Raw genomic sequence first — 10,464 nt, 5'->3', positions numbered from 1 at the left:
GTTATTTTACTGCTGCTGTTTAATTAGGCTAGGTTGTAGCAACCTCATGATGGGTATAGTGAACATTTTAGTATGATGTAGTAGCCTAAGCCTAACTTTCAGAATGAATCAAACCAGTGTAGTTTTAATTCATCAATATACAGTATTTTGTGTGTAAATAGCATTTTATGTGCATGATATGAATGAAGTTTGTTGTAGTGACTGAGTAAGCCTAATTGTAAAAGTATGCCTCAACAGTGCCATGTTTGCAAAAGTTTATTGTGCTGAGCACACATTTAGGCAGCCAGGACCACAGGCCGGGACCACTCCGTAGGTCACACTGTCGGTCTAGCTCTCACTGCAGTCCAGTGGCATGGACATCTTTGAAGTCGGGCCTCTAGTAATTTAGGAGGGCAACTTTATAAAGGCCTCCTCACAATGGCCTTATCATACAAGGCTCTATAGACAGATTTAAAAATACATAGGCTATTTTTGCGTTGATGATGTATGTATTGAAGTCAAGTGGTTCAACATTCAAGTGTATTTTATTGACAACATAGAACAGCTTGGACAAGGCGACGGTCGGTGGAAGTCTGGCGCCACCAAGTGGACAATTATTTGAGTTCCCTTGTGGCATCAACGCTTCCCGAGATATTTTATAAAAGATCAAATGTTATGTCCGTTTTATTATCTACAAATTATTTATCCAACCCCTATTTGATAGATTATTATTCCAATTTAGCTGTAAATCTGGTTTTAACTCAATAAGGATTTGTCTAGTTTCCGATTGGAGGGCGGATGACCGCGTGACTTTGTATCCTACCAATGTGTTACTTTGTATCAGTGAAAAGTGTCTTTTCCCGACGTTGATCAAATCCCGATCTATGCCACCATTTTTTAACAGCATCATAATCTTTGATATTTGATGTAAAGTTTACAGAGCTCATTTTGCTGTAAGCGTTACCGGATTTGACGTGTCTGAGAACGGCACCTTCCTCCCGAAAGCATTGCGGTATCGCTTCTCGGCCTTTTGGCTAAGATCAAGTGTAGTATCTGTTCTTATCAGTTTAATATCTGATACGTCCCCTATCTGGGGACCATATATTAAATTGATTTTTGGAATAGGGAGATGGAATAGGGGCTTGCTCCGTCCACTCCACGCATCGACCTGGTATTGCAGTACCTCCAGGAACGGTGCACCCCCTGTCGTTGTAAAGAAAAAGCAGACGAAGCCAAACGGATGGTTCTTTTATTATAGTCATGATGGATATTGGGTTTAATTAAGCAAGTCTATGTCACTAGATAGTGGTCAGTCACCCATTTAATCAAAACAAATTCAAATAGTTTTTGATGCTTTAATGCCGTTTTTATGTGTATAAAATTATGTACAAAAATATATATGAGCTGTTTTCAAAGGAAATGCAACAATAAAACTTCTCCAAAAGAAAATGTATGTTCTCTGGGAGACCCGCCAGGGACCTGTGGAAGAAAACAGGCCCTGATCTCATGTCTGCCAGCAGGGGAAGACCTAACGCCCCAGCTCGTGCTGTTATGGGGTGGGCCGAAGGCCTCCACCAAGCTCTGGCCCACCCTCACGTGTCTGAAGGACGCACTGTGGTCCTCCCGCAACCTGCTGGTAGCGAAACGAGTAGAGACCACCCTCCAGGCAGTGGCCATGGTAGTCACGGATGCTCTGGGGCGATACAGAAGAAATGGGGCCTCGACCCCAGGCGAAGGGTCCCCCACAACACCCAAGGTTTATAAACTATCTCTGGAAGCACTGCTGCCACAAGGGAACTCAAATAATTGTCCACTTGGTGGCGCCAGACTTCCACCGACCGTCGCCTTGTACAAGCTGTTCTATGTTGTCAATCAAAACGCATTTGAACGTTAAACCACTTTTTAAAATGTTATTTAACTAGGCAAGTCAGTTAAGAACAAATTCTTATTTACAATGACCCACCCACCTAGGAACAGTGGGTTCAGGGGCAGAACGACAGATGTTTTACCTTGTCAGCTTGAGGATTCGATCTTGCAACCTTTACAGTTACTAGTCCAAAGCTCTAACCACTAGGTTACACCTGGCTTCAATACATACACCATCAACGCAAAAATAGCCCATGTATTTTTAAATCTGTCTGTAGAGCCTTGTATGATAAGGCCACTGGGAGGAAAAATTCCCTATGAGAAAAAAGAATGGTGGAAAAACAATTGGAAACATTTCCTTGTTTCTGGGTATTATGACTCCAGTGTGTGTTCGCTGCATGGACAGTGCCATTGAGGACTTAAGGCATTTTTAAAACATTTGTCAACTGGGTACAAGGATGGGCAAGAATGACAAAATACCATAAACATCAATGTATCAAAATAAACAGTTTTTATTCAAATACAGAAATATATGTGCAAGTAGCTTGAACAGCAACAACATTCTCAGTTACAGAAACCTTTAACTTGCTATGACAGTGATACACTACATGACCAAAAGTATGTGGACACCTGCTCGTTAAACATCTCAATCCAAAATCATGGGCATTAATGTGGAACTGGTACCCCCCTTTGCTGCTATAACAGCCTACACTCTTCTGGGAAGGCTTTCCACTAGATGGTGGAACATTGCTGTGGGGGACTTGCTTCCATTCAGCCACAAGAGCATTAGTGAGGTCTTTTTTTGTTCGTTTTTCTTGCTTTAAATATGAAAAGTTGTGTTTTTTTTGTCCCACCACTCCCAGGAGATGTTCAGGGCCAGAGGCTGACATGTGAAGATCTGGGCTGGCTTCTATTCACTCCTGTCAGGGGGACAGTCCAGCACCCAGTATCATCTCCCAAACCCCGTACTCAGTATAGAACTCTGCCAGGAGAACCAGAAGTAGTGTTTATTCTTAGCCTGGGTACCAGTCAGTTTGTGCTAATATTCCACTCCTTGTTCTCAGTGTCATAAGCAAAACATATGACAAAAGGAGATTCTCATTTCATACAAGCGCATTTGTTTCCACGTTTCCTCTCCTTGCGCTCCGCTCCTCCGTTACCTTTGACATTTTTCAAAAGCAGGCAAGGACGGAGGACACAAGTAGTCGAGGGAAAAAACAAATTGAGATCCTCCTCACAGAGTACACAAAGTGGAAGGTTAGCACAAAACTGGTCTGGGGTTTCCTGCTAATATGTTCTGTGGAATTTGGCCAGTTCAGTAGATACATAATGAACAGCTAGAGGCATGGTACTGTACTGCTGCTCCTGCTAGACTGTTTATTGAATCCTACTCAACTGTTGTGGGTGAAAGTTCATTCAGTCAGTGTGCACATGCCAACGGCCAATCACTGTATTGAGGATCTGTATTGACAATCAATGACACAGCACATGTCCTGGTATGTGCTATGGCCCTGGGGGTTTCCATGAAAAACACACACAGTATGGACACGATCCTATCGGTTTCTGTTAACGTCATGATTTTACAATACATAGATAATGTACGTCATACATTAGAATGACATCAGTTGTAATACCCACTCTATGGTATGGATATCTAGGAGATCAACGTGGTTTTAGGGTTGAAAGGATCTGGCCAGGGGTCTCCCCAAATAAAAACATGCAAGACGGGCCAAAACTCAGATTTGTATTCCCATTTAAAAGACCGTCAGTCTCAGATTGTATTCCCATTAAAAAGACAGTCAGTCTCAGATTGTATTCCCATTAAAAAGACAGTCAGTCTCAGATTGTATTCCCATTAAAAAGACAGTCAGTCTCAGATTGTATTCCCATTAAAAAGACAGTCAGTCTCAGATTGTATTCCCATTAAAAAGACAGTCAGTCTCAGATTGTATTCCCATTAAAAAGACAGTCCGTCTCAGATTGTATTCCCATTAAAAAGACAGTCAGTCTCAGATTGTATTCCCATTTAAAAGACCGTCAGTCTCAGATTGTATTCCCATTAAAAAGACAGTCAGTCTCAGATTGTATTCCCATTAAAAAGACAGTCCGTCTCAGATTGTATTCCCATTAAAAAGACAGTCCGTCTCAGATTGTATTCCCATTAAAAAGACAGTCCGTCTCAGATTGTATTCCCATTTAAAAGACCGTCAGTCTCAGATTGTATTCCCATTAAAAAGACAGTCAGTCTCAGATTGTATTCCCATTAAAAAGACAGTCAGTCTCAGATTGTATTCCCATTAAAAAGACAGTCAGTCTATTGCAATAGAACACCAATAGAAGAGCTGATGAACATTCTAAAATAAAAAAAACAGTGAATCCTGGATCCGGTTAATTTTGAACGAGTCTTTTAATTAATGCATTTCAAGTACTCCAAAAAATTACATCTCTTTGCACAATACATTTTTTGAAATTTTTAGTAAAAATGTTCAAAAGTGAACAACATTTTTTGATACTGTATAAAACACAGTGAACATTAAAATCAGACAGTAGTTTCTAACTTTTGAATCATCTTGTGTTCTTTCGGCCTACATCATTTCACCTACAACATTTTCAACTCAATTTTTGACATTTCAGTGCATGTTTTATATCTAGAAACTTTTCTCTTTTTTTACCATGAAGAATACAAAATAAAAAAGAAAGTACATTTTTTCTGGCATTATTTATTGTGTTGTTCTTCTAATCCAAACCATGCCACAGGAGAACAGACACAACATTATATGTTAAAAGTACATGTTGTTATTAAAACAACAAAACAACCTAAGAAATTAGTACTTTTTTTGTTTTTAACAGTATTTTTATTGGAATTTCACAATTTTCACCCATATTAAAGAGATACAACAACAGAGACAAAGGCAAAAAAAACACAAAAAAACAGCACTCGCCTGCGCATACATATATATATACACATATACATACACATACACACACATACGCACACCATTTTCCTCTCCCCGCTTCTCTCACCCTATCCCCATCATTGCGTCTCTCAATACATACATTTTAAACAAACTTACAAACAGAAATTAAACAAAAAAAGCTCGGTTTAAACTAAGAAGTTAGGTTCCACACATGGAACATACAGTGTAATTCTGAATACATAGATCACCACCATTCTAAGAGAATCCTTGCAGCATAATAGCTGATACCTCAGGTTCTAGGTCATTTAGATAGGGTTCCCACTCTTTGTAGAACTGATCCGTTTTAGAATGCAATGTACATGTCAGATATTCCAGAGGCACCCATTCAAAAAGTATCTTATGCCAATCTTTAATAGAAGGAACCTTATCACTAATCCACCGTAAAATGATGTTTTTCCTTGCTGCAAAGGTAAGGATGTTGTAAAGCCTCCTCTTACTCACAGAAGTAACATGCCTACTAGGGAGACCCGACAGTAAAGAAACTGGGTCCAATTCTAGATCAACCCCTAGGATCTTTTCAATTTCTTGCAGAACACCAGACCAGTATCTTTGTATTTTGATACATGACCATAAACAATGTGTTTGGGTGGCTGTATCAGTTTTGCATTTAAGACACTGAGGAGAAGAGGAAGAGGGGCTAAAGGCATGTCTGCGATTTGGGGATATATGCAATCTGTGTATTATTGTTAATTGGATTGCTCTAGTACGATTACATATATTGTTTTTGCATATCTCCAAATGTCCTCCCACATCTCTTCGTCAATAGTAACAGACAATTCTTTCTCCCAAACTCGTTTCACCCTCTGTGTGTCGACAGCAGGAAAGGACCTTAAAGCATCATAAAACAGACTTACAGACATTTTCCTTTGTGGAAAAAAAAGCATTCTCTCAATGACAGACATATCAGGGTTACCAATTAGAGTGGTGCTCTTCACAATATAATGTCTTACTTGTAGGAAGCGGAAAAAGTCCTTCTTTGGGAGTCGATATTTCTCCACCATCTGCTCAAATGACAATAGAATCTTATCAGCAAATAAGTCATTTAGTCTGCGTATGCCCTTATTAAGCCAAAAGTTAAAGCCAGCATCCAGCAATCCTGGACCAAAATCTGGGTTGTTAAGAACTGGGGTAAGAGCAGAGGTTAGTTTGGACCTTCCCAGGAAGCGCTGAACTGACCTCCAAACCTTGAGTGTGTTAAGTGTAATAGGATTATTGCAGTGATCTTCTACAGACTTGAAACTTCTGAAAAAGAAAATATCCTGTAAGGGGTATTTTGAAAGAGAAGTCTCAATGTCTAACCAAATAGAGGAGCCATCGTTTGTGATCCAGTCAGAAATATAACATAGGTGGGCACACCACTGATAGAACCTGATATTGGGCAGATCCAAGCCCCCCATAGAACTTGGCAGCTGCAATATTGCCATCTTAAGCCTTGGCTTGCGTTTACTCCATATAAAGGAACTTAGCCATCCATTTACATCCTTTATTATCTTATTGGAGAGTAATACTGGGATCATTTGGATTGGGTAAAGTAGTCCAGGTAAAATGTTCATTTTCAAGAGGGATATTCTACCCAACAAAGAAATCGGGAGAGAGTTCCAGCGCTCCAGATCCTGTCTTATTGTATCAAACAAGGGAACAAAATTGGCTTTGTACATTTGCTGGAATTTAGGAGTTACAAATATACCCAGATACGTAAAGCCTGAGGGAGACCATTTAAAAGGGAAGGGGGTAGAAGTATTAGGTACAGAGTGAAGGCTACCAAGTGGCATAGCCTCTGATTTAGTTAAGTTAATCTTGAAGCCTGAGAATTCGCTGAATAATTCTATAATATTAATAAGAGAAGTAGTTGAGGTCTCGGGATTAGAGATGAATATCAGGACATCATCAGCATACAAGCTTATTTTATGGTGAACATCACCAATGAGCAGCCCCTGTATAGCAGGCGTTACCCTGATAGACTCGGCCAGTGGTTCCATAACGAGTGCAAATAGGAGGGGGGACAAAGGGCAGCCCTGTCTGGTACCTCTGTATATAGAGAAGCTATTTGACCTTAGCCCATTAGTAAGGACAGCAGCCTGAGGATCATCATATAAAACTTTCACCCATTTTATAAAGTTGTCCCCTAGACCAATTTTATTTAGAGCAAAGAGTAGGTAAGACCACTCCACACGATCAAATGCTTTCTCAGCATCTAGGGAGAGCACAAGACCATCCCTAGCATTTTGTTGGTAGGCTTGAATTACATTAAGAAGCCGCCTGACATTGTTGCATGACTTACGGCCCTTAATGAAGCCAGTTTGGTCTCCTTTCACAATTAGTGGCAGTGAGTCCTCTAATCTTGTGGCTAGAATTTTAGAAAGTAATTTTCTATCCACATTCAGAAGGGAAATTGGTCTGTACGAGGAACAAGACTCTGGACATTTTCCCTTTTTGAGAATAAGTGATATGTTGGCTTCCCTCAGCGTTTGAGGGAGCTGGTCATTTGAAAATGAGTGGTTAAACATATCACATAAAATTTCTAAAATGAGTCATTTATCAATTTATTTTCATATAAATGATTGCCATCCGAATCAGTAATAGTAGCAATTGACTGTGAGTCAGCTCTCTTTTTAGCTAGGTACGCCAAGTACTTTCCTGGCTTATCGCCATGTTCATATAGCTTTTGCCTGACAAATCCCATTTTCTTTTCAGCGTCCTGTGTTAGGAGAGAGTCCAACGTTGATCTAAGAACTGATATTTCCTTTAATAGGGCAGGAGTGGGAGTTTTAATATAGTCCTTCTCTTTAGTTCCTAATTCACCCTCTAACCTTTTTTGCTTTTCACGCTTTTTCCGCCTCTTAGTGGCTGTGTATGACATAATCAGACCCCTGGCGTACGCTTTACAGGTTTCCCAAAGGAGCGAGAGATAATCTGTTGATTGAGAGTTAATAGAGAAAAATGCTTTAAACTCTGTAATAAAATATGATGTGAACGTATGGTCTTTAAGGATGGTTGTATTCAACCTCCAATGTCTTGACAGATTGAATGCCCCGTTGAGTTTTATGTCCAGGATCACCTCCGCTTGATCAGATATGACTATGCTTCCTATCCCAGCGGATAAAACAGACTGCAAAGACGTCCTGGGCATAAAAAAGTAATCTATTCTAGTCTGACATCCATGAGGTGCAGAGAAAAAAGTGAACTCTCTGTTGGAGGGGTGAAAAGTTCTCCAAACATCAGCATACCCCAGATCATCACAAATAGCTTTAAGTGACTTAGCTCGAGGAGAGAGTGAAGCTATACCGCTGGGAAACTTGTCAATAAGGGGGTTCAACAAACAATTAAAATCTCCTCCAACCACTGCAGTGTCTGAGTTTAATTCTGAAAAGTCTAGAAAAACCTTAGTGAGGAAATCAGGGGGGTGGGCAGGGGGGAAGTAAATATTCATTATGGAGATGTTCTGCCCTTGTAAAGTACCATTAATTATAACAAAGCGAGTTTATCTTTCATACAATTCAACACCTTAAGTGGTAAGTTCTTTTTCACAAGAATTGCTACACCTCTACTTCTGGATGTAAATGATGAGAAAAACACTTGACCAAACCCCCCTTGTTGTAATTTCAGATGCTCCTTATCATCCAAATGAGTTTCTTGCAACAGGGCAATATCAATATTTTCTTTTTTCAAAAAAGACAGTACCTTCTTCCTTTTAATGGGATTATGGCTCCCTCTAATGTTCCATGTACATACACGCAGTGTATTACCTGCCATTGCACTTTGACCGTTTCATATTCAGACTGAATCCCACCGTAAAAATGGGGTGGTACCTTTTTCCATGTGTTGAACTCTCTTCTATCTCACCGAGCATAAACAAACGATATGAACCCTGAACTCCAGCTATACTAAACCCAAAACTTAAACATGTAAAGATCCAAAAGGGGGTTTTCCCACTAGCTAACATGCAGGGGATTTAAACTTTCCAATGTAGACTCTTAAGTCTGCATTGCCACTCAATAGCCTCGTCCTTTATACATATGAAAATGAAAATCAATATATGAAGATTGAGGCTCTTCCACCTAAAACCAAGCCTGGGCACCAATATAGATTCACCCATATCTCAGCCTGAGCGGCAGTTACTTTAGCAAGAAAAATAATAAAAATACGAATATTACTGAACCGGAGCATGTGAGAACTCACACCACTGTTTCATGATCAGATTCAAATAAGATAATAAAGTTATCCAATGCTGCGGCGGCGCAGCTTAAAGTTATTTACCCGAGAGAGTCAATAAACGCAGCAGCCTCTGCAGGTGTGGAGAGTTTCTTAGGCGATCCGTTGACCATAATCTTCAATGTGGCCGGGTACAACAGTGCGTAGTCCATCTTCATTCTCCTGAGTCGAGCCTTCGCCTCATCAAACCCTTTGCGTCTTCGTACAACCGCTGTGGAGTAATCATTGAAGAATGAGACCTTTGGACCTTTACGTTGACTACCGTCAGAGCCGATGTTTCTAGCCGCATCCATGACGCGGTGCTTGTTGGTGAAGTTGTGGAACTTTATAACCACTGGCCATGGGCGCTGGTTGGGACCGGGTATCGGTGCTTGAGAGCGATGGGCTCTGTCCAGCTTCACACGACCAGCCTAAGTGTCCATTTGTAAGTAGTCAGGGATCCATTCAGAATTTTCCGGGAGTCCCACAACATGAATATTGCATCTGCGTCCTCGATTATCCAAGTCGTCAATGTGCTCCGCCATTTCGCGCAACCTGTTTCTCAAGTGCTTTTATCTTAGTGTCCATAGATGTAGTTGAAGCTTCCACTGTAGCAATTCTTCCTTCCGCCTCATCGACACGTTTGACAACCCTCTGTAGTTCAGCTGAATGGCCTGCTATTGCTTCCAAGACCGTTCTTATCTTAACATCGATCACTTTAGTAATGTTGTCCGTCATCTTTTGAATCACCAGGTCCATTGTGCCTGGATCCTCAACGGTGTTAGCTCCGCTAACGTAAGCTAGCTCCTCCTGCACATCTACAGGGATGGTGGTTTGTCCGAGTTCTTAGTAGCTCTGCTGGGCATGTTGTCGGAGATTTTTGAGAAATAACCGTCAAGACTCATTGCAGGATAACTTATTTAGCCAATTCTACCACTTTTCCAAGCTAGGAGATTAATGAAAAAATATAAATTTACGAATGCCACGGGAGCTCGCTGAAACAGTGTTCTCTCTACGGCGCCATTTTGTCCCCGAAATAAGTACTTTTAAAAATATCCAATCTGTAAAAGCCATTTCAAATGTGCACATATAATTGAAGCAAGAGTATACCTTTTTAAGACATGTAAAACAGTTTAAAAGTCCCTTCATTAAAAAAGCGGTCTTCTCTCCTTTGTGCAGGAACGGGGTGAAGGGTGGCTGCCGGGACCTTAGATGTTGTGGGTGATACTTTGGCAGGGGTCGAGACTCTATTTTGTCCATACCACCTTAGGTTTTCCGTGGCTATCAAGGCCACTGCCTGGTGGGGGGTCTCCACACGTTTCCCTACCAACAAGTTGTCAGAGGACCACAGTGTGTCCTTCAGACACCTGAGGGTGAGCCAGAGCTTGGTGGAATCGGCCTTCGGTCCACCCCATACAGCACGAGCTGAGGTGTTGTGTCCTCCCCTGCT

The 10,464-nt window shown here is 40.9% G+C and overlaps 1 non-coding gene across 1 annotated transcript; it reads left to right on the top strand.

Annotated features, from left to right (window-relative positions):
* The first annotated feature begins 993 nt into the window (after positions 1–993).
* LOC120066822 lies at positions 994–1,184 on the top strand. The gene has a single exon (XR_005478804.1). It is a non-coding gene; the product is annotated as a U2 spliceosomal RNA (small nuclear RNA).
* Positions 1,185–10,464: the final 9,280 nt, after the last annotated feature.

The sequence above is a fragment of the Salvelinus namaycush genome, chromosome 21 (genome assembly GCF_016432855.1).
Source record: "Salvelinus namaycush isolate Seneca chromosome 21, SaNama_1.0, whole genome shotgun sequence".
NCBI lineage: Eukaryota > Metazoa > Chordata > Actinopteri > Salmoniformes > Salmonidae > Salvelinus > Salvelinus namaycush.
The sequence above is the reverse complement of the archived record's forward strand: the minus strand, read 5'-3'. Positions and strand labels throughout refer to the sequence as shown.